Raw genomic sequence first — 24266 nt, forward strand, 5'->3', positions numbered from 1 at the left:
GATTGGAGGAAGGTTTATTAACAACCTGTGATATGCAGATGACACAACCTTGCTTGCTTAAAGTGAGGAGTATTTATTTAGCAACGAGTCCACCTTTACTTATTTATTTATTATGGTGAAGTAGATTTAAAAAATCATTTTATTAGGGACTCATACAACTTTCATCACAGTCCACACATACATCAACTGTGTAAAGCACATTTGTACATTCATTGCCCTCATCATTCTCAAAACATTTGCTCTCCACTTAAGCCCCTGGCATCAGGTCCTCATTTATTCCCCTCCCTCCCTCCCCCTCCTCCCTCCCTCACGAGCCCTTGATAAGTTATAAATTATTATTTTGTCATATATTGCCCTGTCTGATGTCTCCCTTCACCCACTTTTCTGTTGTGTGTTCCCCAGGGAGGAGGTCACATGTAGATCCTTGTAATCGGTTCCCTCTTTCCAACCCACTCTCCCTCTACCCTCCCAGTATGGACACTCACACCACTGGTCCTGAAGGGATCATTCACCCTGGATTCCCTGTGTTTCCAGTTCCTATCTGCACCAGTGTACATCCTCTGGTCTAGCCGATTTTCATGGTAGAATTCGGATCATGATAGTGGGGGAGGGAGGAAGCATTTAGGAACTAGAGGAAAGTTGTATTTTTCATCAGTGCTACATTGCACCTTGACTGGCTTATCTCCTACCCTAGACCCCTCTGCAAGGGGATCTCCATTGCCCGAAAAATGGGCTTTGGGTCTTTACTCTGCACACCCCCCCATTCACTATGGTAAGATTTTTTGTTCTGATGATGCCTTATATCTGATCCCTTCGACACCTCATGATCGCACAGGCTGGTGTGCTTCTTCCATGTGGGCTTTGTTGCTTCTGAGCTAGATAGCCGCTTGTTTACCTTCAAACCTTTAAGATCCAAGATGCTATACCTTTTGATAGCTGGGCACCATCAGCTTTCTTCACCACATTTGCTTATGCACCCATTTGTCTTCAGCGATCGTATCATGGAGGTGTGCACCCAATGATATAATTTTTTGTTTTTTGATGCCTGATAACTGATCTCGTTGGCACTTCATGATCACACAGCCTGGTGTGTTCTTCCATGTGGGCTTTGTTGCTTCTGAGCTAGATGGCCGCTTGTTTACCCTCAAGCGTTTAAGACCTCAGACACTATATCTTTTGATAGCCGGGAACCATCAGCTTTCTTCACATTTGCTTATTCACCCACTTTGTCTTCAGTGGTGTGTCGGGAAGGTGAGTATCATAAAATGCCAATTTAATAGAAGAAAGTATTCTTGCATTGAGGGAGTACTTGAGTGGAGGCCCAATGTCCTTCTGCTACCTTAATACTAAACCTATAAATATATGCACATAGATCTATTTCCTCATCCTTATATATAAATATATTTACATATATACATGTCTTTATCTAGACCACTATAAATGCCCTTTGCCTCCCAGCTTTTTCCTCTATTTCCCTTGACTTTCCTCCTGTCCCACTATCATGCTTAATCCCCACCAGGGTTTCAACAATTCCTCTTGGTTTCATTACCCTTGATCATGCCCTACAAGACCTCCCACATCTACTTCACCACCAATTTGGATCATAAAGTGAGGGGTATTTAAAGCATTTGCTGGCTCTCTAAAAGAGTAATTTGTGAAACATTGATGGATATATAGGTACAAGTGTGCTTAATATAATTGAATGATAGATTGTTATAAAATTTGAAAAGCCCCCAATAAAAGAATAAACAAACAAATAAATGAGTGATTTTTGTACTTATTTTGGAAAAGCACATAAAACTAAAACCAAATTTATTGCCATTAAGTCGATTCTGATGCACAGTTCTCCTACAGGGCAGAGTAGAACAGCAACATAAGATTTCCAAGGCTTTGGGAAGCAGATGATCAGTTTTCCTTCATGAAGGTACCAGGGGGTTCAAACCACTGACCTTTTGGTTAGTAGTTTAGCACTCAACCATTGGACTTCCAGGGCTTGTTAGAAAGGTATAGACTAGTATACTATATTAAAAGTCAATGATAGCAAAAACATGGAAGCAAACCAAAAGCCCAACTACAGAGGGATGGATAAACAAGCTCTGTCTATTCACACTATGGAATTTTATGCATCAATAAAAAGAAATGACAACTCTCTTAAACATGTCAAGACATGGACAAAACTAGAGAATATTATGCTTCACAAACTCAGTCATTCGCACAAAGATACATATTTCATATCAACGTTGTTATAAAGAAAAACCAAGAAGAAGAAATGTGATTTATTCATCAGTAGACAAGATTCTGAAGACTGTGAGCAGGCCAGGGACATGGCAGAAACAGGGAGCAGGGAGAAATGTAGGGAGGTTGAGGGAAAAAACAACATATAAGGTGAGTTTAATAGGACATTGGTGTTGATTTTATTTCATGAGATGGGCTGTGTTAAAATATATAGTATGGTTCTTTAAAAACAAGACCAAAAATCCCTCCAGATTCTTTTTCCCTCATTGAAATAGTGGTTTGAGTGGCTTAAAAAAAAAGAGGAGGGAAAGTAAAACTGAAATTGACTTGAAATCTTTAGTGACAAACACGTTCATGTCAAACAAACAATCAATCATGATAATGCATATTATCTGAGTGTTATTATCCTAACAAACCAGTACCACTTGCTGTTGATACTGAGTTCTAATAGAACTTCCATATCAACTGAACATGTCAGGGAAATATAATAATGTCTATTCCATCATAGTTACTAAAGAAACTTCTTTGGATTTGCTAATGATTTGTTGGTAATTCGATCCTACTTGTAGCAGCCTATAGGAGAGACACAATAGACTGCTCCATAGGTTTTCAAGGCCATATATGTAAATATTTAGGGAAGTGCACTGGGATATCTTCCTCCTATGGAGCAACTGTTAGATGCAAACGGCTGATTTTTATTCTGGTTTAACGTTTTTCTTACCAAGCACTCTGTGACCACTTGTCTTGAGATGCTTGCTCTGATCCAAGTTGACAAGTGCTTATTTTCTTTCCTGAAGCAAAAGCCTATGAACACTTCAAAAGGTTTCAAACTATAAGATTCACATTACTCCAAATATTCTCTTACATTCTGATTGACAAGTTCCCCACTCCCTCAAATGCCTAGTAAACGAACAAATTCATCATGTCTTCAGAAAAGTCTAAAACAGAAAACACAAGCAATATATCCAAATTTTATTCCCAGAGTAGCAAGATAAAACAAGATGTTATCCATTTATTCATTAATTCAACATTTATTGAGGGTCCAATGTGTGTGAAAGAATGATGTTTTAAGACTCAGGATATATATATATATCCTGACTGTCAAAAGAAGATGGAAGAAATACACAGAGCCACTGTACCAAAAACATTGGTTAATAGTCAACCATTTCAGGATAGTATATGACTAAGAATCATTGGTATTGAAGGTAGAAGTCCAAGCTACACTGAAGGCATTAATGTAAAAGAAGTCTCCAATAGTTGACAGAATACCAGTTGAAATGTTTCAACAAATTGATGCATCATTGAAAGCACTCAACAATCTATGCCAAGAAAAATGACCCAACCGAGTGTGGAAATTGTCAAATAATATCATTATCACATGCAAGTAAAATTTTTGCTGAAGATAATTCAACAATGGTTGTAACAGTACATCTAGAGAGAGCTTGGGAATTCAAGCGGAATTCACAGACTTAGAACAAGGGATATTACTGCTGTTGTCACATGGATTTTGGCTCAAAGCAGAGCAAAAATGGAAAAATATTTATATATGCGTTATTCTCTCTCCAGAGGCATGAAACTGTGTGGATCATAGCTAACTGTGGAAAACATTGAGAAGAATGTGAGTTTCAGAACACTTACTTGTGTTCATGTGTATCATGTACATAGAACAAGAGGATATAATCAGGTTTAAAATCAAGAAAAATGTGTTTTAAGGTTGTATCCTTTCACTATAATTATTCAATCTGCATACTGAGCAATAATCTGAGAAGCTGGACAAAATGAAGAAGAATGTGGCAACCAGTTGGAGGAAGGTTCAACAACTTTTAATATGCAGATGATATAGCCTTGCTTCTCAAATGAAGAGGACATGAAGGACTTGCTGATGAAGATCAAGGATTGCCGCCTTCAGGATGGATTACAACTATTAAAAAAACCCACAAAACTATCATAGTTGGATCATTAGACAACATCATCATAAACAGAGAAAATATTAAAGTTGTCAAAGATTTAATTTTTCTTGGATCCCCAATATTCATGGAAGACAATGCAGTCGTCAAGAAAACCAACAGCATATTGCACTAGACATACCTGCTGCACAAGACCTCTTTTAAAATGTTGAAGAGTGAATTTATCACTTTGATGATGAAGGTGTGGTTGCTCCAATCTTGGTATATTTAAATTACCTCATGTGCACAATGATTTGGAAAGCTGGAGAAGAGTAAGGCATTCAAATTATAGTGTTGGTGAAGAATATTGCAAATACCACGGACTGCCAGAAGACCAAATTAAGCCGTTTGGAAGAAGTACACTATAAGGCTCCTTAGAATGCCATAGAATGGAGAGGGGCAAGACTTCATCTCAGGTACATTGGACGTGTGACCAGGAGAAACCTGTCCTTGCAAAGGAACATCATACTTGGTAAAGCAGAGGGTCAGTGGAAGACGCATAACGAGATGAACTGATACAGTGGCTCCAACAAAGGGCTCAAACGTGACAACAATTGCACAGAGGGCTCACAAGTGGTTCATTCAGAACCAACTCAACATCAGCTAACAACACCATGAACATGGGTACACCCTACACATATCATATTGAACCCCAAATGGTAAATGTACACACTGAGAAAGGCAATATATTATATAGCATTTTAGAATGAAATCATTCCATATATTTTGGGAGATTTATACATATTTGGTTAAATTTTAAAAATATTCACGAGATCAGATACACCAAATTTAGGACAGTAATTTCCTCATTTATGGGGCTGGTAGGAATGGGGAAAGGATTGGGAGAGAGAAGGTAACACAGAGGCCTCTATTATATTTTTAATGTTTTATAGCTTAAACTAGGTAGTGGGCAAAAATATATTTGTTATATTGTTCTATTGTTATACTACACATTATTGTTTGTGTGAAATAGGTTTTTATACACGTCATTTATTTTGTTTAGTTTCCACTTTTCACTGTTCATCTAGTCCCGGTTTGAATTGATGCAGTGCCGGAACAATGAGTTCAAGCATAGCAACGATTGTGAGCATGCCTTAGGACTGGGCAGCGTTTCATTTGGTTGTGCATAGGGCCAGTACATGATGCTGGGAGCTATGTCACTGGTATTTCAAATGCCAGCAGGGTCCCCCAAAGTGAACAGGTTTCAGTGGAGTTTCCAAACTAAGAATAAACAAAGAAGAAAGACTTGGCTCCTCACTTCTGAGGAAGAAGCCGCTTATGCAGAGCTTTGAAGCACTGTCAACTACAGAAAGCTTAAACAACAACAGGGTAACCTATATATTCAAACCACCTCAATGTACCCTAACAACAACCTACACAACAGTCCTCTAAATTAGATCTAGGAAGCTTAGGCTAAGAAAGCAAAACATACAGGAATGACTAAGCTTATTTAGTTAATAATTCCTTTAGTTCTAAGAAACCATGGCAATTTTAGATGGCTTTAGACCTAACCTGATTTAAATTGATTTGGTATTTAAAGTTGACTTAACAGTGATTTGTATAGGCACTTTTTCCCCTGATGTATCATACACCATACTATTTATCCATTTAAGTACAATTCTGTTATTTGCTCCCCTCCAGGGGGGTTATACAGTCATCAATACTACCAGCTGTCCCTGCCACTTCTCATTCCCTCAGGGAACCATTACTCTCGTTACTGTTTCTGAAGGGTTCTCTATCTTGGTTTCATGTGTCAAATGAACATACACAGTCTAACATGATTAATGAGGTAAAACAAATAAAAACCATAATAATAACGGGAGGAAATATTAAAGAACTAGAGGAGAGTTATGTGCTTTGATATCACACCCTAGATTTATCATCCCTTCCATGTGGCCCTTATGAGAGGAACTGTCCAATTAACTTATAGGTGGACTTTGGGTCTCCATTACATCCACACCCCTGTCACATCAATTTGGTAGCTTGTTTTTGAACTTGTGATACCTTTTCCTGTCTATACCTCATGATCAACAGGCTGGTGTGTTTCTTCCATGTGGGCTTTGTTGCTTCTCAGCTAGATGGCTGCTTGTTTGACTACAAGCCTTTAAGACTCCAGACACTATATCTTTAAATAGCTGGGCACCATCAGCTTTCTTCATCACATTTGCTTATGCATCCATTTTGTCTTCAACAATCATGTCAAGAAAGTATCATACAATGTCACATTATTAGAAGTAATGGTTCTTGTACCGAGGTAAGATTTAAGTAGCGGTCCAAAGACCATCTGCTTCCTTGTTGCATTTGCATTTATATTAATATTTAAAGAAATATGCCTGTATTTAAATAATTATATATTTACATATATGGATACTTATATACACACCTATTTACATATATGGATATATATATACTTTTTCCTTTTTTTCCCCTCCTGCTCCATGATCATGTTTATCTGTCATTCACCTCTCAGTAATTCCTCACAGATGCAATTCTATTGAGCAGACATTACCAGAAAACTATAACCTCCTCTACATCCATTTTAGAACACTTACTATTCCCCTTACCCATCTTTATTGCCTTACCACCATTCTTCTCCCCTGCCTCCTCCACTCCCATGACCCTCAGGAACTGCTGGTTCTTTTGCTGCCTCCATAGGATTGCCTATCCTGACATCTTATATAGATAAAAACAAAAACCAACCAAATAAATAAACAAAAGGAATATAAAAGTAGAAACAAGTCTACCAGGGGTCCTGACAGAGCAGATGAATATCTCTCTGTTAAATAGAGAGAAGGATATGTTATAGTCCATCAGTCCAGTCCCCTTTTCTTTCAGGGGAAACCATTTTCTGTTACATGTATGTATGTGTTCCTTGTGTGTTATTACCTTAGAAAGACATGTTATATGTTGAGATAGTTAAAGTTTATTGTGCTAACTGGCCTATAAACACATGTGGGGTTAATTGAAGTGCAGAGAGATAAATGGCCTGGTGAGCTTTGCCTTTATAGTTCTTGGGTATCTTGCTTTGTGATGGGCGGATCAGGTTGCAGCTGCCTAAGTCAGTTCCCTGCTTCAGCTGGCAAGGCTCACTTCCTGCAAGACATCCCAGAGGAGAAGCCACATGGACCTATCACGATGTAGCCCTGGGTGCTGGAGTAGCCATGTGGAGACCCCTGCCAGTACTGAGATGCTTACATGTTCCCTGATTCGGCTTTCCTCCTGCAGTCAGTGTCATTGTGTAGTATTTGTGAGATGGAGGATGACTTTGTGGATTGGTGTTGGACATATGGGCTAATATTGGACTTGTGGGCTTGGGAAGCACTGGATTGGGATGTTTTCTTGATGTGCACTTACCCTTTATATCAAACTCTCTTATATATATGAGTTTCTATAGATTTTTTTCCTCAAATGTACCCAAACACATAAGTCACTATGATTGATGTTTGTTCTTCAGTGTTTTTATTGTTATTTATGGGAGAAATTTATATTTTATTTCCTTTTGTAATTTTACTGTTGAATTTTTGATTATATTATTTAATGGAGAATGACGTGACTATTTTGTATATATTCATTATGATACTTATTTCTCAATATGAAGGAAATAATTCAAAGAACTTGGAGGTGAGTAGGTAGGGCAATTGTTACCACTTTCCACTTGCTCTTAGAAGTCATCAGTGTGATGTGACTATTTGTTGTCTGACTTTACCTTTTGAGTATTTTTATTTTGAAAGGGGAATTTTCTTTTCTTTTTAAGAGCTTTATTGGCATTTCACCCATATGTCATACAATTCAACGATTCAACCACATCAAGGAGAGTTTTAAAATTATCACCACAATCAATTCTAGAACATTTTCTTCTTCCTTGTACTTCCTTGTTATTAATGTAATTATTTTTAAAATTGTGGCAAAAATATACACAATGAAACATTCTCCAATTCAACAACTTCTACCTGTATAAACAAGTAGTGTCAGTCTGGGTAGACTAGAGAAACAAATTAATGGAAATGCATATGTGTATAGGAACGAGTTTTATATAAAAGAGCAATTGAATGTGAGTAAACATCCCAGCCCAATCCAGATCAAGTCCATAAATCTGATCTTAGTCCATATGCCCGATACCAATCTATAAAGTCTTCTTCAGACTCATGAAACACATGCAACGATGATGCCGAGTGCAGGAAGATCACAGGCCAGTGGGTGGGTAGTCTTGTGGATCCAGTGGTGGTATAAGCATCTCGTGCTGGCAGGGGTCTCTATGTGGTTTCTCTATTACCAGAGGTCTGGCTCCATCAGCCTCTCTCCATGTGTCTTCTCCACAGGGATGTTTCACAGGGAGTGAGTATGTGTTCCACCTCCAGTGAGCTATTTATCTCCTTAGCGCCTCCAAATGAGGTCATCAAGCTACTACCTGATTGACAGGCTAGACTCCATCCCTTCATTCTTAATCCTCAAATTGACACCAGATTATGTAACTATCACATCAGTGACAGTGATTACACTCTTTGTGTTATATAGCCATTATTGATATCCCTTTCCAAATTACTCCACCACTATTTACATAAACTCAATGCTTCCTAAACATCAACTCTTCTGCCTTCACCCGTGGTAACCATTGGTCAAGTTTGGTTTCTTTTTTGTTCTGTTTTGTAGTTTTCTTACACATATCACAGTATACACATATCACATACTTCCATAGTTAAATTGCTTTGTAAACGAGTTGTACACACATCATCACAATCAATTCTAATGCTCCCTCCTCTGTGCCTCTTATATTGCTTGCTCCCCAAATCCCCTCAACATGCATCAGTTATTGTCTCTATGCACCCACTCCTTCTGTGCTTCACAAAATTGGAAACGCAAGAGAAACAACAAAAAGCGAAACTAAAACAAAATGGCAAGAAGAAAATAATAATAATAAAAAGATAAAGATAAAGAGTAAAAAAGAAAAGACTATCATCATCATTTTAAAGCCAGAGAAGAAATTTCTGTTATGGAACAAGCAAGAAATATTTGAGCCTAGAGCAAATTCAGGTTGGGTCAAGAGGGTGGTCAACTAACCAAGCATCATATTATACCTGGGTTTGATGCACCATAATTAAGTTTTCAATAATCTCTGTCTGATAGTAAAGCTGTTGAGGTCCTCATTTGTGTCTAGTGGGGGACCTGCCAGAGGCTTCATCTGATTGGATGCTCTGCAGATAGATTTTGACCTCCCACTGTCTTCTATAGTCTCCTACAAATTGGATGTTTACAATTTAAGCTCTGGTACTTTTCCCTTCCTTGCATCTAGATCTTGTTATTGTCATCTTTGGCTCAAACAGCCTAGTGTGCTTCTTTGATGTGAGCTTAGTTGACGCTTCACTTAGATAGCTGCTAGTTTGAATACAATCCTTGAAGATCCCAGAGACTATTCTAATTGATAGCCAGGTACCATCTACTTTCTTCACCGCACTTTGCTGTAGCACTCTTCTCTTCCGTGATCTCTTCATGAAGGTGAGTATCTAGTATGGTGAATGGGGAATTTTCTACTCTCCACCATTTCTTATGTTTCCAATTATTGCTAATAAAGTTAAAAGTAGTGATCAAGTGATAGGGAGCCTTTGTTTTTATTGCTGGTAAACAGTTTATAACACAATAATTATGATCCAGATATTGAAGAAATGATTGAATACATTAATGTACCTAGATATTGCAATATGATAGTATAATTTAAGGGTGGGCTTTTTCCATATTGATTAATAGACCAAGTGGAGTTGGACATCATCCACACTCTTTTCTTTCAGGCGATTTTCTGACATATTAGCTAGCTTTTCAAATTTTATTGTTTTATATTCTTTTATGGTAAGAATACATGCTTAGATAATCCAGTAATGTACAAAGAAGAAAGAATCATCAATACTTTTATCATAGTTGGTTTTCCTTAATGGATCTCTAGGAATAGAAATGAATTCCTGATCTGATTGCTTAGTTGAGGGACGATACCTTGAAGATCATAGACTCGTCCTTTTGTGAATTTTTCCTGTTTTGATTTTTCTCTTCCTTGGGAATAGTAACTTAAAGAATGTGTAACACATTAAATTCTTTGAAATAAGAATTTAAGATAGTACTCATATATTTTATGTCAAATGAAGCAAATCCATTGAATTTTTGCTCAATAATGCTGATGTTTTATCTACTGGATGAATCTTTTTAAATTAAAAGATCATTTTATTGGGGGCTCCATACATGAATTATATCAAGCATATTTGTACATATGTTGCCATCATTATTTTCTAAACACTTTCTATTGAGCCCAGCTCCTCTTTTTTGTAAAGTATTATTATTTTGATATCTTGCATTGACTGCTGTCTCCCTTCTCCCATGGGTTTTGTTGTTCATCCCCCTAGTGTGTGTGTGTGTGTGTGTGTGTGTGTGTGTGTGTGTGTGTGTGTGTGTGTGGTTATGGTTGATCATTGTGATGGGTTCCCTCTTTCTTCCTTCCTCTCTCTACCTTCTCCCTATGCTTCTGGTATTGCTACTCCCATGCCTTTTCCTGGATTCCATGTGTTGCGAGCTCTTATCTGTACCTGTGCACATGCTCCAGTCTAGCCTGCAGTGGAAGGCATGACTGTGGTCATGATAGTTGGGGGTGAGGAAGCCTCAAGGAACCAGAGGAATATTGTGTGCTACATTGGAGCTATACTGTGCCCAGGTTGACTCGTCCCTATCTTGTGACCCTTCTGGGTGGGGATGCCCCATTGTCTACAGTTTTAGGTCTCTACTCCAACCCTCTTGGTTCTCAACAATAGGATTTTGTTTGTTTGTTTGGGGTCTTCTGATGTCTGTTACCTGATCCCATCGACACCTCATAATCACACAGGCTAGTTTGCTTTTTCCATGTGTTGCTTTTCTGCTAGATGGCTGCTTGTTTAACTTCAAGCCATTAAGACCCCAGATGATATATCTTGACATTTGCTTATGCACCCATTTTGTCTTCAGTGATTGTGCCAGGAGGGTGAGCATAAACTGGATGAATTTTAACATCTTTTGGATTGCTAAAGTTTCTCTAAATCTCATTTACGTTTGTGTGATTATAAGGGCATAAGCCTGTGGATGTAGAAAGAAAAGTCAGTAACCTTCCATTAATTAATTGTGTTCCCCAACTCTCTGCAGATCTTTAAAAAGTGATGCTGAAAATTCATCCCCTGTAGGTCACCTTTCCTAGCTCATGCTCTCATCTATTCTGCTGCATCCATCTTTCTGAGGAATTTCTGGAGACCCTCTGGGCTAAGGAGTTTGTCTTTGAAATTTTGATTATATGACCACTGCCCTATAACCCTCGTCTCTTTAAGGCTCAGTTGGCTTTAGATTGATTTGTTCTTGTAAATGACTCTTTGTTCTAAGCCCTTTCATCTGTTTTGCCTGGGTGACAAGCTCATTTTAGGGTTATGAGAGAAAAAGGGGGATATCTTCTCTTTCACAGGCCTTCTTATTTTCCTTCTCTAATGAATCAGGACCTAGCCTAGGTTCTGGAGATGATTCTTAGTTACTGAAGTTGAAAGAGTATGAAGAATAACACATTTAGAAAATATTAGTAAATTAAAGAACAATTTTAAATGAAAATTTAAAATATTAAAATTAATTTAAATTTTTTACAAAACATATATGTAGAAAATGGTCAAAATGATATGCTACAAATCTAAAAACTACCATTTTAAGGTGATAAGAATTGAACAATTATTGATATTTTGCTGTTTTTCATTTCTAAGACCTTTTTATATTACCTGCCCTTTTTCTTTTCTTTTTAAAATCGTTTTATTAGGGGCTCATACAACTCTTATCACAGTCCATACATACATCAGTTGTGTAAAGCACATTTGTACATTCATTGCCCTCATCATCCTCAAAACATTTGCTCTCCACCTAAGTCCCTGGCATCAGCTCCTCATTTTTCCCCTCCCTCCCTGCTTCCCACTCCCTCATGAACCCTTGATAGTTTATAAATTATTATTTTGTCATATCTTGCCCTGTCTGACACCTGCCTTCACCCACTTTTCTGTTGTATGTCCCTCAGAGAGGAGGTCACATGTAGATTCTTGCAATCTGTTCCTCCTTTCCAACCTACCCTCCCTCTACCCTCCCAGCATCACCACTCACACCACTGGTCCTGAAGGGATCATCTGCCCTAGATCCCTGTGTTTCCAGCTCCTATCTGTACCAGTGAACATCCTCTGGTCTAGCCAGACTTTCAAGGTAGAATTGGGATCATGCTATTGGGGTTGGGTGGGTGGGAGGAAGCATTTAGGAACCAGAGGAAAGTTGTATTTTTCATTGTTACTACATTGCACCCTGACTGGCTCCTCTCCTCTCCAAGACCCCTCTGCCAGGGATACCCAGTGGCCTACAAATGGGCTTTGGGTCTCCACTCCACACTGTCCCCCATCATTCACTATGGTAAGATTTTTTGTTGTTCTGATGATGCCTGATACCTGATCCCTTCGACACCTCGTGATCGCACAGGCTGGTGTGCTTCTTCCATGTGGACTTTGTTGCTTCTGAGCTAGATGGCGGCTTGTTTACCTTCAAGCCTTTAAGACCCCAGACTACCTGTCCTTTTTCTTGGCTTAAAAGTTATCCCTTTTACAGTAGTTCTTAACATTTTCAACACCCCTATTATTTCTGTGAATAATTTCTCCTATTTGTTGGGCCACCAGTGGCACTTGTTTGTGTGCTTTTTCATATTTGCCGGCGAGTTTATTCTTTTGTAGCAGTTATTTCTTTGTGTCCTGGGTTGGGATGGGGTCCCTCTGGGGAGGTTTCGTGACTGTCTGTCTCTGTGTCCTACTGCTGTTCTACTGTGTTCTACAGCACACAGTTATCTGGTTATGAAGTGACACGTGTTCGAACAAAAGTCAATGTATTAAGGATGGTGGGATGGAACGTTGGGAATAACCTCAAAAACTGATAACACTGTTGAGAAACAGAACCAACGGAAACACATTTCTGCTTATAATGGCAAATAAGCTGGTATTTAAGCCATGATTAGTGAATTTTCTTGTTGTTGTTATTGCAGATAAGCACAGTCCCAATTGATATAGTTCTCTAGTAGTTGGGATCTTGTTGAATTTAGATAGTCACCCAGTAGTTTTTCACATTGTATTGAGTTATATGATTTTTTGAATAGCAATTGCTTTAAATCAGACTTTTTACTATTTATAGAAACAGCAATGCAAATTCAACTTACTTGCACTGCGAGTTTTAGGTTTTAATGTTAGCATGTGAGACGTTGACATGTTAAACTAAACTTGGCGTGATGTCAGGACCAATTGCTGTAAGAGTCTGTTGCATTTGGTAGTTTTAAAGAATAGAGCTGTACTTAGATTCTACTTTATTATTATATATTTAACTACAGTTATTGCATTACTCAGGCACCACTCAAAAGCATATATTTCCATGTAGTTTTATATTATAATAATCTACATAACTGATTGTAAATTTGATAAGACTCTTTAGAAATTACTTGGGAAGGAAAGAGAAATAATTTGCTCAATGGCCAGATTTTCTTCATTTTGAAAGGTAGTTAGAGTGGGAATGAAATAATAGGTATTTGATTTTTATGTGAAAAATGTGGTTTGATATCTCCCTTTCAGAAAACACTCCTAGTTTTACTGAGTGCAGTCCTTTTGTACAGTGCAGTGACAGGATGTTACATAAGATGGCAGCAGGAGATTACAAATGTTCACTCGCAGTGGGACATGTTGCAAAGAATGGGCCAGTGAGTTCTAATAAACATGATTACATAATAGCTATCTTATATCATTAGATTTATTGTATATTAGTTTCATTTACTACCAACCCTCTTTTTAAAGGGAAAGGTGAAAAATTTTACCTTACGAAAAAAAATTTAAAGGCCTCATGTACCATGTTACATATCAGTTCAATTTTCTGTTTTATTCTCTAAAAATTAACATTTTGCTTATTCTTGTATTGCTATCATTTATTTAAATAAAGCGAGCCAAGACTTCTGAGAATAGTCTCTTAAGTAGATAAACATTTTATTGCTTGTTATAAATTCCATGAAGGGAGTATATTTCCAGAGATTAACGATTCCATGCTCATTTTCCAAGGTATATTTGTTTGCATTATCTTTCAATACATTCATAATTTTATATCTTAGAAAATTAATCTCAGATGAAACAGATTTTCTAGGACATAGCTAGGTATGAGAGATTGACAGTAAACCTTATGTTCTTTACTGCCTCTAAAACGGATGAACACTTTGCTTCTTTTATTCCTTTGCATTGTAAGAAGCCCACAAATGGAGATGATCCATAAACAATAAAGAAAGGAAAAACGGGAGGGATTTTAAAATGTTAAATGTGAATGAATAATTTCTGAAATAACTTCTGAATTCTTTAATATCAGTACATAAGCACTTGAGGGCCATCTGAATATGGACAACTCTATACACTTTTAGCTAAATTGGGAAATAAACCAGAATCTATACATACATATTTTTTGGATTCTATGAATTTGTTTTTATTCTGGAAGACTGAGGTCCATAAAAACTACTGAGGTCCAGAAGAAACCACTTTATTAATGCTCAGTATGATCCTGTTCAGATATTGCTTCTCTTATTTAAAGAGGAACATCATTTTAATTATCCCAAAATAACTTTCTAGAATACTATGGGTCATGGAATTCTCCCTCATAAACACTGAAGATTTGAGGTTAAAAAAAAAAAATCTTGTTCCTTGGGACATGATCCCTGTGCAAAAAGTTGGTGGTTCTAATCCACTCAGAAGCACCACAAAATAAAAGCCTGGTGATGTACTTCTGAAAACTCTGTGGAGCCGGTCATACTCTGTGTGCAATGACTATCAGCAGGACCAGTTCTCTAGCTGTAGGCCTTCCTCCTCCTCCTCCTCCTCCTCCTCCTCCTCCTCCTCCTCCTCCTCCTCCTCCTTCTTCTTCTTCTTCTTCTTCTTCTTCTTCTTCAACTAAGGGGTACAGCTCTCATCTTAGATCATGCATATGAAGGTAATATAAAGTACTGGTCCAAGATGCAAACAAATACTTGAAGTTATAGGCACATTACAATTTGTTGTTATAAATTTTAGTACCTCAAAATTGGTGCATCTTAGAACATTTCATTTAACAAGGGTTACAAATCCTTTCAAGAGGAAATTGTAGGACATGATTGCTATTGTTTTAAATCTGGCCTATGACATTTTATGCTTATTGTTTTCTGACCATTTAAACCTTACAAATAGCTCAGTTTAAACTATAATAGTTTACTTCTATTATTATCCAATATATGTTGATTATTATTCCAAGTGCATAGTTAATACTTTCGATATTTTTTCTTCAAAAATTTTTTTTACGTTAAATATATTGATGCATCATCAGACTGTGTTGAAGAGTTAGAAAAGAATAAGAGGTTTAAATGTTCACTTCTTGAAAAACACTGCTTTCTGTCTACTTGTGGTTGATCTTAGCCCCATAGTTTTTATATTCAGACCTGGTGAGAGTTAGATGTTATGTCAAGGTGGAAGAGCTTAGGATTCTCCCATAATATGATGTAGCATGGTGTGGTCAAATCCGTGACGAAATCTTCTGAGAAGCAGCCAAATGGTTGTGCTAACAACAAGGTGGAGTGCCACCTCAACCTGATCACAATTGAGGGTCTTGATACAATTGAGGGTGTGTATGACTCTTGGTATAGATTGACAATGTGCAGAAGGTAGCTCACTTCTGCTGATAAATCTAGGTCCTACATCTGGTCTCTTGACCTCCTATTATATTCCCTGCTGGCCCCAGGAGCCATCAATGGGCTGCTGACCTTGGATTCATTCAGCTCTGAATTCACCAGCCTGGGGATTTCCTGCTTCATCAACCCCTGTAGCTTCATGAGTTAGCAGGAGCCTCCAGCTTACGTGGACTTGAATTGGACTGTATTAACCACTTCTACAACTGTATGAGCCATTTCTTGATACACATTTCTTTCTGTGTACCTATACCACAATTGTACTGGTTTTGCCTCTCTGGAGAACCTATCCCAATACAGACCCCTATTTTTGATATTTTGCATACCCATTGTATGGATATACTGGTTATTAGCCATCCAGCCTCTATGAGCAACCAAACTCCAAGCTATCAAGTCTATTCTGATTCATATTGATCCTGTATCGGGCTTCTGAAACTGTAACTCTTTTGAGGGGAGCAGATAGCCTCATGGTTGCATATTTAGTTCTCTAGGAGGGTTTCACAATGAATATTTGAGTTAGTTTATTGTGCCAACCTGGTGGATAAACACATGTGGGGTTAACTGAAGGGTGGAGAGATAAATGGCTCAGTGAGCCTTGCCTTTCTAGCTCTCGGGTCTCTTGCTTTGTGATGGATGGACCAGGGCGCAGCTGCCTTAGCCAGTTTCCTGCTTCAGTTGTCTCCTTTGAGACATCCCCAAGGAGAAACCACATGGACCTACCCTGATGCAGCCTTGGGTGCTGGAGCAGCCGTGTGGAGACCCCTGTCAGCACATATTCACTGATGCTTACATGTTCACTGAGATGCTTACATGTTCACTGATTCGGCTTTCCTCCTGCAGTTGGCATCACAGTGTGTATTTTGTGAGATGGAGGAGGACTTTGTAGATTGGTGTCGGGCATATGGGTTAGTGAGTTAATGCTGGACTTGTGGGTTTGGGGAGCACTGGGTTGGGATGTTTTCTTGATGTGCATTTAACCTGTGCATAAAACTCTCTCTTATACATGAGTTTCTGTGGATTTGTTTCTCTAAAGTGCCCAGACTAACACAATATTTTTCAGTATCATTTATAGTTTTTTTTGGTGTGATCCAAATGGGTTTTTATTAAGGAGAGAAGGTGATAGAGAAGAGAAGAGAAAGAGAAGAGAGGAGAGGAGAGGAGAGGAGAAAGAGGGGAGAGAGGGGGGAGGGGGAAAGAAAGGATTGAGAGAGAGAGACCACAGCAAAAGAGCATTTATAGTTCTTTTCTGGGCATCTTTTCTTTTTTTGTTTTTGTTTTAAACGTTTTATTAGGGGCTCATACAACTCTTATCACAGTCCATACATATACATACATCAATTGTATAAAGCACATCTGTACATTCTTTGCCCTAATCATTTTTTCTTTCTTTCTTTCTTTTTTTTTTTTCTCCCTTTTCTTTTTTTACATTTTATTAGGGACTCATACAACTCTTATCACAATCCGTACATATATATACATCAATTGTATAAAGCACATCCATACATTCTCTGCCCCAATCATTCTCAAAGCATTTGCTCTCCACTTAAGCCCTTTGCATCAGGTCCTCTTTTTTTCCCCCTCCCTCCCCGCTCCCCCCTCCCTCATGTGCCCTTTGTAATTTATACATCGTTATTTTGTCATATCTTGCTCTATCCAGAGTCTCCCTTCCCCCCCTTCTCTGCCGTCCCTCTCCCAGGGAGGAGGTCACATGTGGATCCCTGTAATCAGTTCCCCCTTTCCAACCCACTCACCCTACACTCTCCCAGCATTGCCCCTCACACCCTTGGTCCTGAAGGTATCATCCACCCTGGATTCCCTGTGCCTCCAGCCCTCATATGTACCAGTGTACAACCTCTGCCCTATCCAGCCCTGCAAGGTAGAATTCGGATCATGGTAGTTGGAGGGAGGAAGCATCCAGGATCTGGGGGAAAGCTGTGCTCTTCATCGGTACTACCTTGCACCCTGACTGACCCATCTCCTCTCCTAAACCCCTCTATGAGGGGATCTCCATTGGCTGACACTTGGGCCTTGGGTCTCCCCTCTGCACTTCCCCCTTCATTCGATGTGGTATATATATCTGGGCATCTTTTCTTACTAGAGTTGTCTATCATTTACTTCAAGGCCTTAAATTGTTTCAGAAAATTCTGAATGAACTCTTTGTTACATAGAAAGTTACCTGCAGGACTCAACGTATCGGCTAATCTCTGGCCAGTGCTAAGTGACCTCGTCATAAGGAAGACAGTTGAGCACTAAAGTGCCGTCTTTGGGAAGTTGTGCGGAAGTAATGTGTGTGCCTTTCCAGGAAGTTGTTGCGTCTGCTATTAGTTCAATTGATAGAATTCTCAGGGGTGACACAAAGACTTGTCTTCTGCTCCGGTGCTACCTTTGCCTTGGGCTGCAGCAGGATCATGGTTATGAACTCCAGTGTCAGGGAAGGTATTTGAACCCTCCCTTTAGTCTTTGAGCATTTTCTTGCAAATAAATTTGGTCAAAACAACAATATAAAAAAATAACAGCAACAATAAGTACTGCACCAACAATAGCACCAATAGAGAAACAAGAGATCTGATGGAAACTCTGACAAAGTCACAAGGCCAGAGAATGGACGCCTGCATGTCAGTAAGGACGCATGCGCTCTCTTACTGAAGGAGGGGTCTTGGAAAGACGAGGGGAAGAGCTTCTTACCAATTCTAATTTTCTTCAGAAAGAAAAAAAAGAGGAATAAGGCACGAGGGCTTTTTTTCACTATAAAAATCATTGTGCAGAGAAATGTAAGAATCAAATGATTCCGAGTAAGAGCAGTCTGCGACCTCATAGAACTGTCCTCCGTGTAAGCCCTCGTGTTGCCTACGGGGAAAGAGGAGCTGAGGCGTTTTCTGGTGTCTTCTGTAGAAGGTTGAACGATGATAGGGTACGTTGCTGCTAACCCATGGCTGCCATTCTCATTATTCTAATTCCCCAATCTGCCCTGAACGGCAGAAAGTATCTCTACTTCGCAAAGGAGTCAATGCCGATCCAGAAGGTTAAGTAACTTACCCGAAGTCACGCAGCTACTCGGTGGAGGAAATAAAAAGTGAACGCAGGATTGCCAGGCCGTCAAGAGTGTGCCTTTCCTGGTATACCAGGAGACATTCTGTCATTTTGTTCTGAGGGACTATTTAAGGACAACATCATGCTCTAAATGAGTTGATATTTTAAAATTTCCATTGCTGGTTGAAAAATATGTTCCTTCCACCCCTCCTTCTAAGAACACATAGCACATTCAAATGAGCGTATTGATCTTTCTAAACATCTGCCTGCTTAATACTTTTTGAAATAAATTTAAAACTAATACTTAAAAAAACCCCTAATACTTTTAGTGCATTATTTACAGTGCATATTTTGCTTCTTGTTAAGAAGCAAAGCTTTCGCATGTGTTAGTCACTAATCCAAATCTGAGTCAAACGTTGCAGAGTGGTCCCTCCATCTTTTCGGAGGGCCAGGCTCAAAGTTAGTGATTGATCGATAGGACTCAAACTCCAAGTAAGTGATTTATGGGTAATGACAAAAGTGATAGCTCTTTTCAACTCTCGCCAAGTCAAAATGACTACTTTCTAGATATTACCAACATTTACATGAGAAGCAGTCCTCTCCATTTCAAAAACTAGTTTGAAACACAGCACCTCTGACCTTGGGCAAATGCTGAACCTCGCCAAAGCTCGACTCTCCAGTCTAAAAATAATGGGAGGACTGGAGGAGGTAATACAAGAAAGAGTGCTCGGCTCACTGCCTACTCCTGAATAAGTAATGTTAGCTCTGTTGATGATATTATTCAGAAATATAGCCCCAACGGCCTGGCTACAGGAGTACATGCAGAGTCACATTTCACAGGAGGGAAGGTGAAAAATAGCTTTTAGGACACACCCTGAATTTTCAACAGTGAAAGGAAGGCCAAAGTCAGAATGGAAATATCCAGTTTAAAATGCATGAGTTGAGAAACAAACAAACAAAAAACAACAACCCTCGCCCTCCGCACGCACACACGCACGCGGATGCATCACGCAGTTGCAGATGCCAGCACTTCAAAGAGAAACCAGTGTCACACTAAATCAAACGAGCGGTGTGCTAGCCCGTGCCTGTATCAAATAGCAAACCCGTCCATGGAAAGCGAGTATCTTACTCTCGCAGGTGCTCTAGGGCCCTCGAGGCCACTGTCAGGTGACATCGCTTCAGCGGGTTGATGCAGACAGTTGGGACCCGGGCATGCTCGCAGTGCTGAACCCAGCAGGGGTAAATCACGGCTATCAGACAGTTTCAGCAAACCACTTAGGCTTTCATTTTTTTAGTCTTGAGGAAAAAAACAACTTAAATAATTGCAAGAAAAAAAAATCAAAGACCAGTTTGTGGGGGCCTAAAACGAAAATTTCTTCCACGTTATCACTCCTGAAAAGACGTGAAGTGATTAATGCAGAATTCCCACAGAGTTTGCTTGGCGAGTAAGTAGCATTTGGCTGCCCAATGTGAAAAGGACAAGGGTGAGCTGGCGTTGTGAGGCAGGGCCCATTGGGGGTTGAATGCTAAGTCTCTGAGCTGCATCTTGACAGGCGGGTGGGGGGGAGAGGGGGGAATTCCTTGGTCTTCGGTGCTGTGAGGCAGGGGGGGGGGGGGGGGGGAGGCCGCTGCTTTAAGAAATCTCAATCTCCCTCGGAGAGTCACTGGAGTTAGAGACGCAAATGTGACTCAGACAATGTGAACCCTTTTTAAAACAATTGAGATAGGAGGACTCTATTAAATTTATCATTATTTTGCTATGCTGAACTTTCTACCCGTTTGGGTTCCAATTTTGAGGTTCACTGAAAGAAAACCCAATGTGATCAGTAGACTTGGATTAAATTCACTATCATATTCAGGTAGTTGACCTTGATGAATATGCAGGTATTTTCTAGACTGTAATCTTCATGGGAGTCCTCGGGCTACAGTGATACAAGTATATGGCTGCTAAACAAAAGGATGGTGACAGATGAGGATCCATGATCCTTTCCAGAGAGGAGAGAAGGGGCAGTTTGCTTCTGTAAAGATTTACAGCCTTGGAAACTGTGTTAGTATGGGTAGGCCAGAGAAACAAATTCACAGACACTCGTATGTGTATAGAAAAGAGCTTAACATAAAGAGTAATTATACATTAAGAAAACATCCCAGCCCTGTACAGATAAAATATATAGGTCCGATATTAGCCCATATGTATTATACCAGTCTATAAATTCCTCTTCATACTCATGCATATGCTGAATGCAGGAAGGTCACAGGCCAGTAGGTGGAAAGTCTTGTGATCCAGTGACAGTGGAAACGTCTCAGCGCTGATGTGGGTCCCCACGTGGCTCCTTCAGCTCCCCAGGCTCTGGCTGCATGAGCGTAGCTCCATCAGGCTCATCAGCAACGTGTCTCAGGGAGTGAGTGTGTGTCCTGCCTCCAACATGCTCTTTAGCGTGTTCAAATGAGGCCATCAAGCTGTGGCCTGATTGACAGGCTAAACTCCACCCCACACTCTTCTCTCTCAAATTGACAACAGATTACGTAACTACCACAGAAACCATGCAGAGCCACTCTTTCTAAAGGGTCACTGTGAATAGGAGTGGATTCAATGGCATAGAGTTTTTAACCTTTATGGGAGAAGATTGCCAGGTCTTTCTTCAACAGAGCTGCTACGAGGGATGGGGGGCATTCAATCTACTAACCTTTTGGTTGGAAACCAAGTGTTTAAATGCTGCATCACTAGGGCTCCTTCAGGCTCTGTTGGAACCAAACTCACTGCCATTGAGTTGATGCTAACTCATACTGAGCCTATAAGTTAGAACTGTCCCTTTTGGGTTTCCACAGCTATGCATTTTTGCAGGAACAGAAAATCTCATCTTTAAACCATGGAGCGGCTGGTGGGTTCGAACTGCTGAACTATAGAGAATAGCCCAATCCAGAACCCACCTGCTACCCGCTGTTAATCAGATCTTCCTGTTCATTTTTCTTTTACCAGGGTCGCTCTTGGTCCAATCCTACATTTGCTCCTTAGACTCTGGTCTCTTCAGGCATGGCTTCTAATGCCCTTGTTTTGCCCACTCCTTTCAGGTTGTTTCTATCTGATGGAGTTTCTCTCCTTGACTTGCTACCCTGTCAAGACTAGATTCTGTTCACATTCTCCCTGGGCTTTTCCCAGGGTCCTAGTTAGAGTGACTTAGGTAAAAACTTGCTAATGATGCCCCCGAAGCCTGCCTTGTAATGCTTGCCTTCCTTTCTCTTCTTTCTCTCACTCTCTCCCTCCCTTCTCTCATAGTTAGAATTTAGGTTCCCCAAGGGCAGGACCTAATTTATCTTCCTACTTCACAGCTTTGCATTAATATTCAATAAGTATTTATTGATTTGAGGTTTTTATTCAAGAGGTGGCAGTTGAATTCCCTGTTCTATCTAGTAACTCAAATGACTGCTTTTCTTCTGCTTTCTCTTTCTCACTACACATTAAACCATTATGCTCAACTCTGAATTAGAAATAAGCAGATTTGTTTTTAGCACCTTTGTACTTTATGCCTGACTGGAAATCCATGGAGATTACTTCCTAGGTGATTGCTTTCCCAGACCTCAAAGGATGTTGTGGGAATTAAATGGACTAATTCATTAAAGCTGTCAACACAGTGTCTGGAACAGAGTAAGACTCACTAGCTGCTATTGGTGTTTTTAATAATTAGAATGGTCACACATGTTGCACTTGTAGCAAAACAGTAATGTGCTGAGTAATAACCGCTTGGACAGTGTCCAGCCACATAAATGCCATGATCCCATAAGGTTATAATAGAATTAAACTATTCCAACAATAGAATCGGCATCTTGAATACGACAGCTTTCCATATGCAGCACATGGAGCGGATGTCTCTCGTAGACAAAGTGACTGGGCGACCCGGTGTATACTGGTGCTCGGCATACCACGCACTCACTGCTGTCTAGTTGATTGTGACTCCTAGTGACCCTACAGGAGAACTTAGAACTGGCCCTGTGAGTGTCGGAAGCTTTGCTCCTCTAAAGAGTTATCGTCTTGAGCCCCTTCCTAAGTACATGTCGGCCTTGCTCAGAAATAAAGGGAGTCTCTCCTCCTCTCTCTCTCTGCACAGACCTGGCTGCTGAGATCATGGCCATCCTGGAGGTGTCTGGATCCCATAAAAGAGTCCAGGCGCTGGAGGGAGAGCCAGATTCAGAGCTTAGAGCCCTTCCCGTGAGGGGAGTCCTTCCCAGCCACCTGTGGATTCAGCAAGTCAAGTCATACTGGGAACCAGCGCTGTGACCACAAGTTCCAGAATCCGAGGCCCTTCTTGACTGACGTCCAGACTGACCAGGAACATAAGAGCGCTGCATCTGCCCATCAGACACTCAACTACGAAGTCCCTCTCAACAAGCACCTTCAGTCCAGTAGCCTTCTCCCTGGGGCTGCTCCTGATGATGGCTTCTGCACTCCCACTCTGAGACCCCTGGAAGGAGATTCTAAAGGCGATGCCATCTCAGACACACCACCGCTCACCTCTTCAAAAGAAACACTGGAAGTCCTGATGTCCATCCTCTCCCAAGTCGAGGAACTGCGAAAGGAGATGTGTGACAAGTATGACAAGTGTGAAAGCAGCAGGGGAGCACTGGCAGAAAACAACCGGAACCTTCCAAAGATGAGCGAAGAAGACAGATGCTTCCAAGATGGATTCAACAAGTTTCACAGCTACATGGAATTCGTGGGGAGCACTTTGGAAGAGGAGAACAGAAAGCTCTCAGGTGTGCTGAAGAGCATCAGAGCACTGATCCAGCTCCTGAAGGAAAACCATGCAAATGAAATAGCCACCCCTGACCCAACCACAAATGCCACTGAGCTGCCTACGTGGCACTTAAACACCAAGTGGCTGAAGATTACAACGATTAACCTCAGCCTTCAAAGCTTGGAGAAGTTCATTCAGTTCAGCGTGAGGGCTGTTCGGCTAATGTAGCCGGGACATTCATGGTCATTGCAGTTCGTGGGCATTCCTTCACCTGGTCAGATACATGGCACATAACTTATCTAGTTCTCTATGAAGAACTAAAACTTATGTAAGCGTTAGGATGATACTTTATTGTATTGCTACTTAAATCTGTACACTTGAGTGAATTTATAAAAATGACATATATATATTTTTATGAAATGCCATTGGAGATGAAATAATATGGTCAAACGGCTCTGCACCTTGGATACCCTCATCCTTCCCGGAGGCAGATCATTTCATGGAGTGTGTCAACTTACCTCACATAAACTGCTAATTTGAATCTATTGTTAAAGAAATATTCATATAAAGTCACTTCTC

The 24266-nt window shown here is 40.0% G+C and overlaps 1 pseudogene; it reads left to right on the plus strand.

Annotated features, from left to right (window-relative positions):
* Positions 1 to 18856: 18856 nt before the first annotated feature.
* On the plus strand, positions 18857 to 23967 carry LOC142452433 (interleukin-6-like; annotated as a pseudogene).
* The last annotated feature ends 299 nt before the right edge of the window (positions 23968 to 24266 follow it).

This window comes from Tenrec ecaudatus, chromosome 7 (assembly GCF_050624435.1).
Source record: "Tenrec ecaudatus isolate mTenEca1 chromosome 7, mTenEca1.hap1, whole genome shotgun sequence".
Classification (NCBI taxonomy): Eukaryota; Metazoa; Chordata; class Mammalia; order Afrosoricida; family Tenrecidae; genus Tenrec; species Tenrec ecaudatus.